Here is an 18,556-nt window from a genome sequence, read left to right on the forward strand (position 1 = left end):
GAAAAAGTATAAAACTATGATGTTGGTGAGGATACGGAGCAGGAAGAGTTTCACTGCTTTTTGCAATAGTGAAAAGTTCACACACTCATGTGTTCATCAATAGGTAAATAATGATGGTGACGTATTTTATATTCCTAATATAAGATATATACATCATATAAATACATATACATATTAATATGTGTAAAATTTTAAAATAAATGACAGAAATAAAGCAAATTTAGAAAGTACATGTATCTGTTAGATTAGCTACATCTGGTTAAAATGAGAGAGCAACCCAAGGACAAGAGAAAGAAGGACAACTTCACCTGTGTATAATGATTTTTATTTTTATTTTTTGAGGTGGAGTGTCGCTTTGTCACCCAGGCTGGAGTGCAGAGGTGAGATCTCGGCTCACTGCAACCTCTGCCACCCAGGTTCAAGTGATTCTCCTGCCTCAGCTTCCTGAGCAGCTGTGACTACAGTTGCGCCATGCCCAGCTAATATTTTTTATTTTTTATTTTTTTGTATTTTTAGTAGAGACGGTGTTTCACCATGTTGGCCAGGATGGTCTCCATCTCTTGACCTTGTGATCTGCCCACCTCAGCCTCCCAAAGTGCTGGGATTACAGGCATGTGCCTCCCCGCTTGGCCAATTTTTTTTTTCTTTTTGAAGACGACACAAATACAACAAAACCAAAATGTATTAACTATAGTTATTTATTACATTACTGTATGAACTTTCCTGTTTAAATATTTTATAATTTAAAAACAATTTTAAGAATTCTATCAATATTGATCTAGCTGGGCATGGTGGCTCACGCCTGTAATCCCAGCACTTTGAGAGGCCAAGGCAGGTGGATCGCTTGAGGTCAGGAGTTTGAGACTATCCTGGCCAACATAGTGAAACCCCATCTCTACAAAATATATAAAAAACTAGCTAGGTATGGGAGCAGGCACCTTTAATCCCAGCTACTTGGACAATCACTTAAATCCCGGAGGCGGAGGTTGTGGTGAGCCGAGAAGGTGCCACTGCACTCCAGCCTAGGCAACAGAGTGAGACTCAGTCTCTAAATGAATGAATGAATGAATAAATAAATACATAAATAAATAATCAATTCTATCAATATTGATCTGGAGAAAAAAATCTCAAATTTTCTGCAATTTATTGGCTAATTTAAGCCATTTTTATACCTCAAGAAGACCAAAGAGTAAAAATCTCGAAAGTATCTCATAACAGAAATAATATTTTGATATATTTAAATATATCTACCTTAATCATCAGTATCATGGTAACAGATTACATAAATATTTAAAACGACTTCAATTTTGAAGTGTTTTTACATACAGTAAATTTTAAAGTATTTAGTTCGCTATTTACTGCCCATTAGTTTCAGTGTTTTTTTCTGTTATACTTATTTCTGCTCTTTTATCATTTTTACATTAAAAATAATGTGAGGAGTCTTCTTAGTTAGATGAATCTAAAGTCTTTTTGACTAAATTTTTCTAAAATTTTAGTTTAAGAAGTTTTTTTCTTGTTGATTTCTCATTCAGAGTATATATTAAAAAGACATTTGCCATATTAAATTGCATTGAACACCCTTTTCAAAGCCATTGCACTCACAGAATGTGTCTATCCTTGAAGATGAATTTGACTGGAGCCATTTGGCTTCCCTAATTGCTCTGCTTTTACATTTAATCATGAAGAACTCTGTGTACTCAGTGTTAAGAATTAACGATTGCCCTGAAAATGTCAGTCAGCTTAAGTGACTGACAATTTTTTTCTTTGAGAGCTGAGTGTATGACATTAAATACTTGATGAGTAAAATAATAAAAAATCAGAGTAAAGGGATCTTTGTTTTAGAAATTAGGCTATATTGTTCCTCTAGATCTAATCTAACTATAGTTGCAATTATTTACATCTCCTTTTCAAAAGGAATGAACTAAATTCTGGTAAAGGAATAAGAGTACTGAAATGGGAAACTGGGATCATTCTATCAAAATCTGCTGCTAATGTGGCTGGAGATTTAATACCTTCATTTTTAAATTATGAGTGCAAAACTAGATAATTTCAGTTGTCTCATTCAGTCTCTCTCTTCTTCCCTCCTCCCTCCCTTCCTTTTCTTTCCTTCCTTCCTTCCTTCCTTCCTTCCTTCCTTCCTTCCTTCCTTCCTTCCTTCCTTCCCTCCTTCCTTCCTTCCTCCCTCCGTCCCTCCTCCTTCTCTCTCTCTCTCTCTTTTTCTCTCTCTCTTTCTTCCTTTCCTTCTTCCTTTCTTTTTCTTTTTCCTTCTTGACGTAGTCTCATTCTTGTCACCCAGGCTGGAGAGTAGTGGCACAGTCTCAGCTCTCTGCAACCTCCGCCTCCCAGGTTCAACTAGTTCTCTTCCCTCAGTCTCCTGAGTAGCCGGGATTACAAGCGCCTGCCACCATGCCCTGTTAAGTTTTCTATTTTTAGTAGAGAAGGGGTTTCACCATGTTGGCCAGGCTGCTCTCGAACTCCTGATCTCAGGTGATCCGTCCAACTCGGCCTCCCAAAGGGCTGGGATTACAGGTGTGGGATTACACTGCATCCGGCCAGTTTTAGGTTTCTTAACTAGAGAGTTGGAAAAATTATGAGCAAAATAAGCATAAAAGATTTTTTTTTCTGTTCAACCGATGGACCAGGCTAGATATTTTATCTTCAACAACATTTTCTCTTCATGTACACCATTGACCACTCAGCACTGTACCTGGGATATATCAGTCATAACTGAAAACTATAGTCTATTTTCACAGAAATGTTTCTTGTGATTTTCCCTCTTTGTTCTTCTTATTTTCATTGTCTAAAAGATGCCATCAGCATCTTTTCCCACAAACTACTGAATTTTTCTCCTAACAGACCACACTCTTCATCTCTCTGCACCCTATGTATCTCCAGTGTTTCGAGGGTGGCATTCTTAATGAGAAAGCACTGATTTTATAAACTTCAATCTCTTCCTTTGGTTTAGTGGTTAAAGCAATTCCCATATAGAGAATTCTGCATTTTTCCCAATCTAGTTTTCTCATTTTTCTAGTATAATATTTTGCCAATTTCCATCTTTCTTCACAGCTTTGGATTCACATCCCTAACTCCAAAAAAGGCAACATCAAATTTAGTTAGATTAATCGTTTATTTTTCCCACTTTATGCTTTTGGCAATGCTGCTCCTGCTGCATAATATACACTTTCCTCCTTTTTTATCAGGTGAAATTCTACTTATCTATAAGTCTCTGACCAAATACTAATTGAAAGCTTCCCTGAATACCTTGGAAGAGAAAGTGCTCCCTCTCTCATCTGAAATCGTCTCATAGGACTTTTACATAACCCTGTTTTAGGACTTAATACATATATTTAGTTGTTGCCCTTATACTTTCTCTGGTATTAAGTGCTAATTTCTTTCTTTCTTTCTTTATCTGCCTATCTAGCAAGCATTTATTGAAGACCAGCTATTCATCAGATACTTTGTGAAAATATAAGGGACAGAGTTGTAAGAACTGATTTTAGTTTTAACAAGTTTATTCTTTATATGGAAATCCAACATTCAAGTAAATTTTAATTTACAATATAGGATGTTGAGTGCTGTGGTAGGTAGTCGTCTCTGCAGAGAATACTTCGGAAAAAAAAAAAGAGCATTAAAATCTACTGCATAGGAGGGTAGAAATTAGGTCCAGGGACTTTGGTTGAGGTCAACCATTCATTCATTTATTAACTATTCAGAGTGGAGTATGATTAGTTCTCAGTAAATGTCATTAGATACACTTTATTTCAAGTATTTGGAGGCTTATTCTCTCTACTGTGTCGGATAAAGGCCACAGGTAGTGAAAATATTTCAGAGATACGGAGAATCGAGTAGGAATGGCAACACCAACCATTCCCATTCAACGAGATCCCACAGGGAAAATGTCAGTTTTGTGAAGGCAGATACATTAATCACATACAACTCGATTAATATAAACAAATAATCTTATCCATTGAGCTCTCCCACAGACCTACTTGGGCCCAATCAGACAATAATGAAGTACAGGCGAGACAGCATTCTGCACTCACATTCCAGGCAATGGTTCAAGCCCCTCCCGCAGGTCCCCCAAGAAGGAGACAGGATGATTAGTGTATATTTGACTCATTTTCCTAGAAAGTGCAGACTCGGTAAAAAATGTGTTAGGTGGTGAAACGCTGATGGTTCACAGTTTTCCTCAATGCAAACCCTCTGCCCAAAGCCTCGCTTTAGTATGGAGGCGCTGCGCCTTCAGCATTCTTTCCCTGTTGCCAGGTAACCACTTCCCCCTCAGCCTAGTCTCCCTGGGTCACGAGCCACTTCCGCCTCTCAGGCGCTCCAATCAGCGGCCAGTGTGCCTGTCACGTGGGCCTCCGGGGCCGACCCTGGAGAACCCAGCTCGCAGCACCTTGCAACGTGGCTCCGCGCTGGGGCTTGCGGAGCCCGCCTCCCCGCCCCTCGGAGCCCGCGGGCCCAGCCGCCCAGTCCCGGGTGCCCGGGGCGAGCAGGCCGGGAGGGAAGGGCGGGTCCGCGCGTCGGCAGTTCTCGCCTCGCAGCAGCGCCCTCTCGCTTCAGCACCTCCCGCTGTCCGCTGCTGCAGCTGCCTCCTCCTCCAGGTAAGAAGCTGGTGGGGCCGCAGAGATACCCAGGGAAGCTCAGGCTTGAAGAGGGTGACATGCTTGAACTGTCGCGGCGTCGTGTGACAGGGGCTCTGACCGCCCTGTGATCGCGGACCAGGGCGATGTACGTCTTGCAGGGCTTTGCACACCATGGTGCCTAAGAAGATAATCCCCTAAGTTTCAGAGCCACACACCTGATTATCACAAGGCAAGGCAAGCAGCAAATATTTATGTATCTAAACTACCACTACGGTATAAACTATGGACATTTCGAGGGACATTGTTTTAATTTTTAAGATTATTAAATATTTGCATGACTAGAGCCTAGATTGCTATTCTCATCACTCCACTGGCCAGGCACTTCTGTATAGATCATTTACCCCTTTGAAAATGGTCTTATCAGTAGGGTTGTACTAAGAAAGGTTTGAGTAAAAAGGAAATGTGTTCCAGAAAAAAGACGGTATTGGATATAAGACACGTATACTATGTATTAAGTATATCATAAAATACAATTTTTGCTGTCCTCCCCTCTCCAAAAAACAGACTTGTTTTGCATGCAGAGATTAAAAGGAACAAACAATTTAAGGAGACTTTTTAACTATATTAATTAAAAGCAATCGATTTGAATGAAAATTAATGAAACCTTTAACCATGTATCAAAAATAAGTTATTTTGCATATTAATGTATACATATACATACTATATATATTTAACAAGGGTTTAAAGAGAGATGTTACATTTCTGAATCTTTCATAAATACCCTTTAGAGAAAACTAACACAAAGAAAAACAAGTTCATTATAAAAGGGTACGAACGGCCAAAGCTCAACAATGTGAGATTGTAACTGCCATTCTTAAGATTCTAATAACATTTCTGGTTTGTAAAAATTAGAAAATAAATGACAACGAATTTATGAGAATTTATAAATTTGAACTCCACAACAGTTGAAGCATTAATTGATTTGTAGATTTACGCCCTGCTTGCCTGGAGCTGATGCTGGGCTGGTGGTGATTACAAACTCTACCGAGGAAGCACTCTTATATCCTTTTGAGATTCTGCTTCACTGGCCTAAGAGTTCAAGAAAATTGATAATAGTTTTATCTAACTGTTTTGAAAGTAGACATCTGAGATAGGTGATCTGAGAACCTTTCCCCTCCTATGACCTAAAATTAAATAAAGTAATTAAGTGCTTTTGAAAAGTTGTCAATTCATTAATATTTTGGGAAACATCCTTTACTGGATTGTTTAGAGGTTAATGTTACAAATTGTAGCTTTAGGTCATTGCATTCAGAGTTCCTGGGATGTTTTAAAGCAATGACCTATTTCAAAGGGCATACATGGAAAGTAAAGCTCTTGAGTGAATTCCACAAAATTATGTAAAAACAACTAGTTGAATTTTATAATTTACATCGTTCTGACTTTCTCTTGTGTTGATATTAACAGAACTGCTTAAAGAACTGTGGACATCTGAAGAAGACATTAAATATGCTTACTTGAAAGTTTTAAAATTCTTTATTCTTCTTATTTCTAGTGATAAGTAGTGGTGTTCTAATTTTTTTAAGTTACGCATTAGTCCCATAATAATTCCATAGATTAGAAAGCCATCAATTAATTTAAGCCAGAAAAACAAAGCGGCCAGTAGAGAGAAGACTAGGGCTGGAGTGCTTTTGTCATTACTGCTTTCTATACACTTTATCTTGTGTCCTTTAGTCTGGGTATGGAGGGACAGCACCAGTGGCAGTTTTTTAATTACTTGGAGAAGTTTAAGAACAGGTTTTTATTTGTTTGTTTTACCCTGATGGATACTAGAAGTTCAACATGAATGATTAGGTTGTCACTATTAATAATATATGTGTAAATTCTCCAGAGTACCTACTTCTGTTGCCTAAATACTTTAATGAAGACTAAAATGAAATTCTAACAGTTCTGAAGGATTCACGTTTTCTTCCTATATTCCAGAATTTCTTTAGAATCTAATATATGCAAGAAAGGTACCACTTCATCAGATTACTGAATTGTAATACTGAATACTTAGAGTTTACCCAGCCATTCCTGATCATTATGTATACGCAAGCATCATTGCTGCTTTTGACAACTACTGAATTATCTCATTTTACATTTTGTATATCTGTTCCATTTAACAGATGGAAATATTAAAGTGAAGTCATGTATCTTCCAGAGTGTCTTCAGGAACAGAGATTTCATCGAAAGTATATTAATTTATAGAAATCATATGAGGATAGGGTAGGCACAGTGGCTCACGCCTGTAATCCCAGCACTTTGGGAGGCATTGGCGGGCAGATCACCTGAGGTCAGGAGTTTGAGACCACCCTGGCCAACATGGTGAAACCCCATCTCTACTAAAAATACAAAAATTAGCTGGGCATGGTGGTGTATGTCTGTAATCTCAGATACTTGGAGACTGAGGCATGAGAATCTCTTGAACCCAGGAGGCGAAGGTTACAGTGAGTCAAGATTGCGCTACTGCACTCCAGCCTGGGCGACAGACTGAGACTTGGTCTAAAAAAAAAAAAGCCATATGAGGACATTGGAAGGAATTTCTTATTAATTTACTCTCCTTTTCTTTTCTGTCAGAAACGTATGAAACTCAAGAGTTGGTTGGTACTTTTTAATATCCAAGACTGTGTTTTATCCTGTTATAATAGCATTGTGATCATTCTTTCATTGTGGGTAAGACTATTCCTTGGAGATTTTTGAGCAAGAAATTAGATACAGACACCTGAAGAGAATTTTAGAAATTCTCCCAAAGAATCTACTCTATAAGAAAACAAAACCTAGAGAAAAACTTTTTTCTTATTTAAATTTACTTAAAATGTTCACGAAGGACTTGCAACTTTGGTAATAAAAATTGATAGAAATACTGTAAAATCATCAGCTTTGTATAGTAAAAGAAAAAAAATCCCATTATGATTCATTAGAAAGATTTGAAAAGTTCCCGTGATTAAAGTATGGGTTGTCACGTTAGAAGACAGAGTTCAGGTTGTTTTCATCTGATTTCAGTGACTAGGCAAATATAATTTCAGTGACTAGTCAAACATTTCAAATAGGCTAAATTTTGTAAGGAAAGAAAGAACTCGATATTAGAGCCAAAGCTGGCACCTGGCTTCCAGATGCCACATTTTCAGTTACTTGAGTAACATAATTTTTATATATAATTATAAAAGTATTACTTTTTATTATGTTAAATGTACTTACAAAGTATAGTTCAGTAAACTGTCTTATAAAATTCTGTAATTCTACATTCCAATTTAAGAAATGTAGCATAGAAACAGACAGTAACATAAATCTATAATTAAGATAATACAGGAGGTAATTTAACAATGTTATTTGCTGTGATAAGGGTGATTGATAATTGTCATGTTCAGATAAATTCTAGCAAAAGTATAAGAAATAAATTTTCATGTGTCAGTGAATGTTATAACAGTCAATACTTGTTTTGTAAATTCAAATGCTGTGAGATGGAAAACTCAAGATAGATGTCCTTAAACAATTTTTCTTATGCTTAGGTTTCTTGTTTTCTTATTCCAGATTCGTCATGTTTTTTTAGTTGTAGGCATGTACCAGTATCCTAGGCAGACTCATTTACAATGATGTATAATAAGTTCAGTTTCATATCATGCACACAAAAAACTTACTTTCAAATTGGAAAGTAGAAAATAATTTTTATTCTACAAAGCACTCGTGTTTAATGTGCTATTTTAAAAACCCTTCATTATCAAATACAAATAGCTCCACATGGAGTCTCAAAAATTGAATAGTTGGTTAATAAGAAATAGCTAACATTTAAGTTTGATTCTTTAAGATAAGACATTTGGGTGACTTTTAATGAAAAGAATTATGCAACATTTTATTTTTAAGGTAAACAGGTTTGAAGGAGTCATTTTGGAATTTATGATAGCAGGATCCTTAAGACTAGTTACTCTAACACCATTATTTTATTAGTAAGGATACTAAACACATAAACATTTTGTTCTCAAAATTAGTAAGGGAAAAGTTGTCTTAGAACCTCAGGCTCTACGAATACTCAGTTTTGTGCTGCCTCTCTACAGAGCTGCAAAATGGATCACCAACATGTTTTTTTCTTGTGTTGTACTTTTTTTAAGTGACCAAGTCAAAAGTTTAAATAATTAAAGTCTAAATCATTTTCATGTGGTTAAAATAATTGTTGTAGTTAATAAACAATATGCACATGTTTTGGTCTCATCATATAGAAAGTTTACTTAAATTATTAGCTACAAAGTATTTTCCCAACACATATAATTTATTGGTTTGGTTATTAATATAAGATTTGCTGCAAAGTCACCTGTGATTTGAGACCTGGTTACCTTAGAAATTTCTGATCCCGATGCACTCCATGGTACATAAGTAGCCATCACACGTAAAATTAAATGTTAAGAATATTAGAAATAAGATGCTTTTGGAAGTTATATCTGAAGCCTAACTTATGGTTATTCTTAGGTAAAACTGTAAGGTTGAATACCTTTATTTTCTAGGCTTTCTTCCACTTTGGTACTAGATGCTACTTACAGCACTGTTACTCAAAGTTTACCTTAGACTACCAGTATCAGCATCTCGTGGGACTTTATTAGATATGCATATTTTTAGGCCAGGTCCCTACCAAATCAGAATTTCTGAGGGAGGGGCTCAGAAATCTGTGTTTTAACAAGGCTCAAGTGATTCTTATGCAAAGTGGAGTTTGAGAACTACTGATACAGAGTACTTTATGCCATGCAGGTGAATGGTACATGAACATTACTAGATCAACAGGTAACCACGTCTCTTGGCGACTTGGTCGCCTCTTGAGCTAGTAATGTTCATGTACTATTCTACTTCTGAAGCTTGTCTTGGGAATACCATACACTACTAGATAAATGAACTTGTTCCTGAAAATATAATAGTTGATATGTTTCATTAAAATTTATATATAAATAGTAGCTTTTTGGGCATAATGTCTCACCTTAATAATTAATTAATTAGCTCATGTTTCTGGGAATTTTATGTTGGCTAAGAGCATAATATTTGACAGGCAGACTAATATGTAGATTAGCAACTGAGCACGTCTGTGTCTGAACCCTGCCTTAGGTGATATAGCTCTTTACTTAGCAAATTAAGATCAGATGTATTTCAGGCCTCTGTCAATATATTGAATGCATATACTGAAGAAAGTTTCAAGTTTAGTGACTTTATGTAGACCCTTTTTTTCCCACTTCTTTTCACTTTTTTTTCTGGGACAGGGTCTCCTGCTGGAGTGCAGTGGTGTGATCATGGCTCACTGAGCCTCAAACTCCCAGGCTCAATCTCCCCACCTGAGCCGTCTGAGTAGCTGAGACTACAGGCACACACCACCACTCCTGGCCATTTTTTAAAAAAACTTTTTGTAGAGAAGACATCTCCCTATGTTTCCCAGGCTGGTCTGGAACTCCTGGGCTCAAGTGATCCACCCTACCTGGCCTGCCAAAGTCCTGGGATTATAGGCATGCATGAGCCTCTGTGCCTGGCCCTGTTTTTGTTTTTTTAATATTCAAGCTTCTAAGTGTCTGTTTGACTTTTTTTTCTGGTTTTATGCAATCGACTTGTCAAATAATTTTTTTTTTCTTTTTGAGATGGAGGCTCGCTCTGTCACCCAAGCTGGATTGCAGTGGTATCATCTTGGCTCATTGCAACCTCCACCTCCAGCAGAAGTTTCAAGCAATTCTTCTGCCTCAAACTCCCAAGTATCTGGGACTACAGGTGTGTCCCACCACGCCTGGCTAACTTTTGTATTTTTAGTACAGACAGGGTTTCACCATATTAACCAGGCTGGTCTTGAACTCCTGACCTCATGATCCACCTGCCTCGGCCTTACAAAGTGCTAGAATTACAGGCATGAGGCACTGCACCGGGCTGCCAAAATAATTTTTAACACCTTTTCCCAGAACATGAATATGCCAGCATTAGGTGACTTCAAATGGGAATCCTAAGTTTGATAGACAGATAAGCATAAAGCCTCATACTGCTTAAAGAAAACTCACATATGAAACCCAACTCACAGAGGAGGTCAATTAGAAGGGGAGCAAATGTCCTGGGGGTTATATAGCAATTTATGGTAGAATTCCTCAAGTCTTTTTTTTTCATGAGCAGTGATTCTATTTATAAAAATAGGGCTATATTTTTTGCCACACTGTACTAAAGAAATAATCCTGTATCTTTATATGACAAATATTTACTTATTTCCTTTCATAGTGTTCTATCAATGGAATATTTACTTCAGAAATTCTTAGTTGATACGTGAAAATATGTGACTTCTCCCTTTTCTGTTATTCTTTGGATCACTCTCTCAGAATGGTCACATTGAGGGTATATGAATAAGCCTATTGAAGTAAAGGTTGATTACTTCTTTGATCAAATCAAAAATTATTCCCATGTTGCAGCACAAAGGATTCTGTAATCCTCTAAGCACCTGGATAAATCTAGTTCCAAGATTCAAATCCATATAATTTTCATTTTCATGGCTAAAATGCAGGAAAGTAAAAAAATAAGTTTATGTAGATGTATAAGGAAAATAACTCCGTTCATCTTTCTGTGTCTTTGAATCAGTGTCTTGCTCTTTTGATGTTCAGTGTTTGGTCTTACTGTAACTCCTGTGTTTTGTTGACCAACATGGAATTCATACTGGTATAAGTGGTCATTTTGTGAGCCCAAACTAGAACTACCATAATGTCTTTATATTCTTCTCTACTTGATACCTAATCCAGGATTTTAATGTAGGCTAATACTGTACTTGTGACCTATTTTGTCTTCTAAGCTTTTAAGAAGGTCATGAATTGACACATATTGGGAATACTTAGATAACATTCCCTGCCAAACTCATAAAAGGTAAACTCAGAAATGCTCAGGTAAACTCAAGCATGTAAAAGGCAAACTAGACATTTAAGAGATTAATTTCAGTCAGTAGAAGAAACCAAAGGCAGTTTTTCTGCTAAGTAATCCTTACAGTCATTGAACTAGGCCAGTAGTTCTTAGGCCTTACTGTGCATTTAAATTGCCTGAGAGTGATTTTGAAAAGCTCCACTCCAAAGTTCTGGTTTGTTATAGTTGGGATGTGATTCACAGGTCTGCATTTTTAGCAAGTTTCTAAATTAATTCTGATGTGAAAGATTTGAGAATCACACTTGAAAATATTCTGATTAGGAGATCTTTGAAATCCTATTTATTCTTGATAATGTGTGATGCTACATATCACAGTGAGAATAATGCTCACTTAGAATTATGGATACTAGACAAGAAGAGCCCAAGTTAGTGGGCCAATGGATGATTTTTTAAAAATTCCTTTCAGTTTCCTGCATTTTCCAGATGTTTTCCAAAGAGTAAGCACCTATAGATTATATGAAAAACATTTTTTGCATAGCTCTGAGTATATAGTATATTGATGTTTTAAACACTGATACTTCAACAGCATGTTTTTAGGGTTTTGTTTTTTAGTAAAAACGGCAATACATTTCTATTACAGAAAAATTACACAGTTCAGAAGAGTATATAAGTGAATTTAACAAAGCTACCTTAAATCTCTGCATCCTAGTATGACTCTGACCTTTTAATAGACATTTTGAGGTACTTTCATTGATTTTTCTTACTATTTCTCAGATCTTCCCAGAAACATATCTGAGTCTTTGTTTTTGTGCTCCCTCTGTTTAGCAAGCTTTTTTCACCAGATGTCTTTATATTTGGCTCTCTCACCTCTCTCAAATGTCTGCTCAGTATCAACCTATGAGGCCTTCCTATACCACGTTTTAAAAAATTAGAATGTGAGCTCTGTTTCCACAACTCCCTGTCCTTTTTCCCTACTTTAGTTTAATTTTCTCTATTCTACAAATTTTCTTGAGAGATGTGTGTGTGTATATACATATATATATATAATTGTGATATATATTACACAGATACATATATACGTGTATACCTATATATATGTATATAAAATTTATTTATTTGTTTTGCTGATTTCTTTTTTTTTTTTTTTTAAGAGAGACAGAGTCTCACTTTGCCATCCAGGCTAGAGTACAGTGGCATGATCATACCTCACTACAGCCTTAAATTCCTGGGCTCACATGGCCTCACACCTCAGTCTCTGAGTAGCTGGGACTAGAGTTACATACACCACGTCTGGCTGATTTTTGCATTTTTGTAGATAGAAGGTTTTCCTGTGTTGTCTAAGCTGGGCATGAACTCCTGGCCTCAAGTGATTCTCCAACCTTATTCTCCCAAAGCACTGGGATTAAATACATGAGCTACTGGGCTGATTTTCTGATTCCCTGCTACAAGAATAAAAGCTCTGGGCATGCGGGACTTTTTAAACTTTTTTTTTTTTTTTTTTTCGGTTCTTGCCTAGCACATAGTTATTGCTCAATAAATATTTATTGAGTGAATGAGTGAATTGTGCAGTGATTACTGAAAGTTTAAAAAGTCAATGGAATGATAAATTTCCCCCAATTTTACCATCCAGAAATAGCCAAATATTTACTTTAAGCTGTATATTCTTTTAGTTGTTAATGTGTATGTATATGTGTATATATATATATATATATTTATATATATATTTGAATTTTTAAATGCAGAACCATAACTGTAACATGCCTTTTAAATTACATACACTTTTTCAAATTATTGATTTATAACTACTCTTTTCATATTAAGAAATATGTTTTATGTATATGTTAATATTTTTTCCAGTTTTTTCTTTCAACTTTATATGTTTTAACAAAATAATAAAATCCAAGATTTTGTTTCATAATTTTTATAATTTCATGTTCTCTTTAAATTATAAGATGACTGAGTCAGTTTCTAATGTTGTGAATTGATTATTCCCTAAATATTAGGAAACAAATTGTGTCTATTGATTATCTGTGTTAAATGAGAAATTTAGCGTACTTCGTTGTCTTCTATTCTTCTCCTAAGTTCTGGTACCTAGGAAAACAATATAAGATTTTAAAGTTTTTGTAACGAACATTTTAGGTTATCTGTCTTCTCTTTCAGTCATTACTTTATCGTTTGCATTTTCATAACCATATTCCAGTTTCTTTGCTTAATATGTTTTAAAAAATACATTAACTTTCATATTTGAGCTCTTTGTTTTTATTCATTTTTAAAAAGACTGTAGTATTTTTCAAGTAATTTTTGAAGAATACATGTGTAAATTGCCTTCTAAATCTTTCCATGTATGGAATGTCTTTCTGTTTGTCTTCCCTTCACACGTGTGTGATACTTTGGCTACTTAGAGAAGAGTGAGATCAGCATTTTGGGAGGCTGAGGCAGGAGGGTCACTTGAGGATAGTAGTTCAAGATCAGCTTGGGCAACAGTGACACCCTATCTTTTATTTTAATAAAAATAAATTAGCCAGGAGTGTTTGTGTACAGCTGTAGCCTCAGTTCAGAAGGCTGAGGCAAGAAGATCGCTTGAGCTTAGTAGTTTGAGGCTGCAGTGTGTTATAATCGGGCCACTGCCCCTCAGCCTGATTGATGCAGTGAGACCCTGTCTCAAAAAAAGAAAAAAAAAAAAAAAAAAAGCAAGATCACAATAGTCCTTCAGCTTAATAAAGGTATTATACCACTGATTTGGGAATTCTGTGCAGTGGTGAAAAATGATGCCAATCTGGTTTTTTTTTTTTTTTTTCTGCTTGTACGTAATATTTTTACAAAATTCTTAGGTTCTCATAAGAGTGTAAAGAAATAAATTAGCCCTGGGATTTGCCTTAATATATGTAGGTATGGATAGTTAACTGTATGTGTATATATATTATACCAGCCTCTTTATCTTAGCTGATATTATGCTCATTCCTACTCTTGAATGAGAAGAGGCTCATGTAGGCTATTGATTACCAAAACACAGAATGTGTAAGTATCTACCGGCCCCAAACTCTTTCTTCTTGAATACTGGATCAATTATATCACTATTTGATCAATATCAAATCTCCTTCTTATATCAACATTGATAGAAATCTTAAGTCAATATCCTAATCTATTAGGCATTGTCTAGCAGGCTTTCTATTATCTGTTAGATTCTTTTTTCCTGAGGTGGAGTTTTCTTTTCTCTGCATTGATTCAATCGATGGGGGAATACAGGAAAAATAAAAATACTTATTGCTTCCACCTATAATATATTGCTAAAGAGTTACACTTCCTTAGAGTACAGTACTACCGTCTTATCTCACTTCTTCTCCCAATGTTTTTTCTAAGAACCATAGTCACTGAGTAAAATATAGGGGCAGGGGTCATGAATTGAGTGAAGAAGGACAGAAATGATAGAAATAAGAAAGACAGTCCACAGCTCCCAGGCCATGCATGGATTAGTAGCTCTGTTACTTTCTGGTTGACATTGATCTTGTTTTTCTAAACTGGGGACATCTAGTGAGGCAATGACAATGTATATTTATGCATACTTCCTGGGAGAAAGGCCTTTAAAATTTCTAGCAGCAGTGTGGATGGTCCACCTATGACACTGTAGTGCGTTTCATGTAGTACCTATGACACCGATTGTAGTACCTTAGTGTGTAGAGGAAATTCCTCCCAGATTACAATGTCGTTGATGCTGAGGCGTTATTTTTATGTGTGACCATGAGTTCTTTGGTGTATTTTTCCTGTGATAAGTGCCAGTTAGGATTCTTTCAGTTGTATGCAACAGAAAATACACTCATTTTACTAGCTCATGTGACTAAAAAAGTATAAAGATAGGGTTGGATGATTGTATGTATCATTCATAACTAGCTTCAGTGTTAAACTGATGTCATTGTGACTCAGCCCCTCTCTACTGTGCTTTTTTCAAGCTCCAGGTAGTAGCCTGGAGCAATTTTACATGTCTCCTCATGATAGTAAAAAAACTTATATTATCTCTGATTTCAGACTATCTGTAGGTTAGTCCCCAGAAGAGAAGGCTTCTTTTTCTAGTAATGCCCATTAAAGTCCTAAATTTCCAGATTAAACGCATTTAAGCTTTTTCCCATCACTGAACCGTTAAAATGGCTGGAGAAATGATAAGTGTAAATTGGCATCACCTGCTGTAGTTCAAGGACTGGAATTTTACCTACTTGGACTGAAGCAGAGGAGAGGATCATCGAAGACAAATGTAGTGATTGCAGGAAGAAGGGAATGGAGATGGTGGGAAGGCAAACAACAAATTTTTATTATGGTGTTTAAGTGGAAAGTTGGAAGAGCCTCTGTCAGGATCTGCTAGAAATGCTATTTTAAGCTGAATCAGCTGTATGCCCCTATAGCACAGGTGACTGCAGGCGTATTGAACCTATGAACAAAATAGAACTTTGAGTCTTGAAACTTCTTGGAACAAAATTCCTCAACTGGAATATAAAAGTATAATATATATATTTTTCATTGCATTTTAGGTTTTGGGGTACATGTGAAGAACATGCAAGATTGTTGCATAGGTACACACATGGCAGTGTGATTTGCTGCCTTCCTCCCATCACCTATATCTGGCGTTTCTCCCCATGCTATGTCTCCCCACCTCCCCACCCCCCACTGTCACTCCCCTATTTCCCCCCAACAGACCCCAGTGTGTGATGCTTCCCTCCCAGCGTCCATGTGTTCTCATTGTTCAACACCCGCCTATGAGTGAGAACATGCGGTGTTTGATCTTCTGCTCTTCTGTCAGTTTGCAGAGAATGATGGTTTCCAGGTTCATCCATGTCCCTGCAAAGGACACGAACTCATCGTTTTTTATGGCTGCATAGTATTCCATGGTGTATATGTTCCACATTTTCCCTGTCCAGTCTATCATCAATAGGCATTTGGGTTGGTTCCAGGTCTTTGCTATTGTAAACTGTGTTGCAATGAACATTCGTGTGCATGTGTCCTTAGAGTAGAACAATTTATAATCCTTTGGATATATACCCAGTAATGGGATTGCTAGGTCAAATGGAATTTCTATTTCTAGGTCCTTGAGGAATTGCCACACTGTCTTCCACAATGGTTGAGCTAGTTTACACTCCCACCAATCGTGTAAAAGTGTTCCTATTTCTCCACATCCTCTCCAGCATCTGTTGTCTCCCGATTTTTTAATGATCGCCATTCTAACTGGCATGAGATGTAAAAGTATAATATTTTTAATTAAAACTATATTTTACTGCTTATCTCTCCAATTCTACTGATATTTTGATCTTTGTCATGGGCTTTTTATCATTTTTTAATTTTTTTTTCATTGAAACATAATTATATATATTTATGGGGCACATATTTATGATACATGCAATACAGAGTAATCAAATCAGTATAGTATATCTCTCACCTCAAATATTTATCGTATCTTGTATTGGGAACATTCAAAATCCTCTTTTCTAGCTCTTTGAAAATATATAATAAATAATCATTAACTATTGTATTTCTATAGTGCTTAGAACACTAGAACTTATTCCTTCTATATAACTGTAATTTTGTATTTTGAAATCAATCTTTTCTTATTTCCCCTACCCTGCTATCTATCATGGCTTCTCATAAGCACTATTCTGCTCTTTAGTTCTATGATGTCAACTTTTTTTTTAGCTTCTGCACAAGAGTGAGAACATGCATTATTTACCTTTCTGTTCTTGGCTTGTTTCACTTAGCATGTCTTCCAGGTTCATCTATGTTGCCATGAATGACAGCATTTTATTTTTATATGGCTGAATAATATTTCTTTGTGTATATATACCACATTTTCTGTATCCATTCATCTGTTGATGGACTTTAAGTTTGACTCTATATTTTGGTTGTAGTGCTACAGTGCTACAGTAAACATGGGGTGGAGATATCTCTTTTGATGTACTGATTACTTTTGTCATGGGGTCTTTAATAAGTAAGTCATGAAATGTAAACTAATAAGAAATGTATTCAAATTGGAAAAACAAAACCCAGTTTTTATTAGCAGTACTGCAAATAGTCTCTCTTTCTTAATGCTTTGAAAACTTTACACATAGTCTTCACTAAAGTGTTAACATACACATACATACTCATACATGTCTCAAATGGAATGTCTCTGTCACCAGAAGGTGATTCATATTGAATCAAATTAAGGAAATATCAGTTATTTTTATACCTAGTTCTGTGGCTTACGAAAGAATACCTGAAACTGGGTAACTTGTAAAGAAAATAAGATTATTTCTTACCATTATGGAGGCTAAGAAGTCCAAGGTCAAGAGGCCACATCTGGTAAAAGCCTAAGAGCCTTCCTGCTGGTCAGGACTCTGAAGAGTTCAAAGGCAGTGCAGGGAGTCCATAGCCAGGGGGGTGAGCATGCTAACATGCTTAACATGCTTGTTGAGGTCTCTCTTTCTAGTCTTGTAATGCCACCACTTCCCCTCCCATCATAACCTACTAATCCATTGATCCACTAATTCAATAATCCGTGAATGGATTAGTTCATTTTCGAGGGCAGAACCCTCATGATTAATCACATTTTAAAGGGCCCTCCTTTCAGTGCTGCCACCTTGGGAATTAAGTTTCCAACACATGAAATGTAGGAGATGCAGTCAAACCATAGCAGCAGTCATCAGCGGCTACTTACTGTAGTCAGACTGGTGGCCATTTACTGAATTAGAAAACAAAAAACAAGTAGGAGTATACTTTGTGGGAAACATCGTAAGTTTAATAACTTAAATTTGAGATTCTATGTAAAATCCATGTGAGGATGTTAAACAGGAAATTGTAAATTTGAATTAGACTCAAGATAAAAACTTGTGGTAAATTTATATGGTATTTAAATTTCTAAAACTGTATAGGAACACCAAGAGAACAGGTGTAGAGAAGAGACCCAAGACTGATTCCTAGGGCATTCTGAAGTTTAGAGTTCAGGGAGATGATGAGGAATCGAAACAAAATGATTACAACAAAAAGAGAGAGAGAGAGAGAGAGAGACAGAGAAGAAGAAGGAGGAGGAGGAGGAGGAAGAAGAAGAAGAAGAAGAA

The 18,556-nt window shown here is 36.3% G+C and overlaps 1 protein-coding gene across 3 annotated transcripts in view; it reads left to right on the forward strand.

Annotated features, from left to right (window-relative positions):
• The first annotated feature begins 4,366 nt into the window (after positions 1 to 4,366).
• The window catches only part of WDR17 (WD repeat domain 17), a 120,062-nt gene continuing 105,872 nt past the window's right edge, over positions 4,367 to 18,556 (forward strand). Inside the window, exon 1 of one of the 3 annotated variants that reach the window (XM_032298696.1) lies at positions 4,367 to 4,607. The gene's annotated coding sequence lies outside the window, so the exon portion shown is untranslated. The remainder of the gene's footprint in view (positions 4,608 to 18,556) is intronic. The other 2 variants (XM_032298695.1, XM_032298693.1) reach the window with 2 other exon arrangements.

This window comes from Sapajus apella, unplaced genomic scaffold (assembly GCF_009761245.1).
Source record: "Sapajus apella isolate SASKATOON/1434 unplaced genomic scaffold, GSC_monkey_1.0 scaffold39, whole genome shotgun sequence".
In the NCBI taxonomy this organism is placed as follows: Eukaryota; Metazoa; Chordata; class Mammalia; order Primates; family Cebidae; genus Sapajus; species Sapajus apella.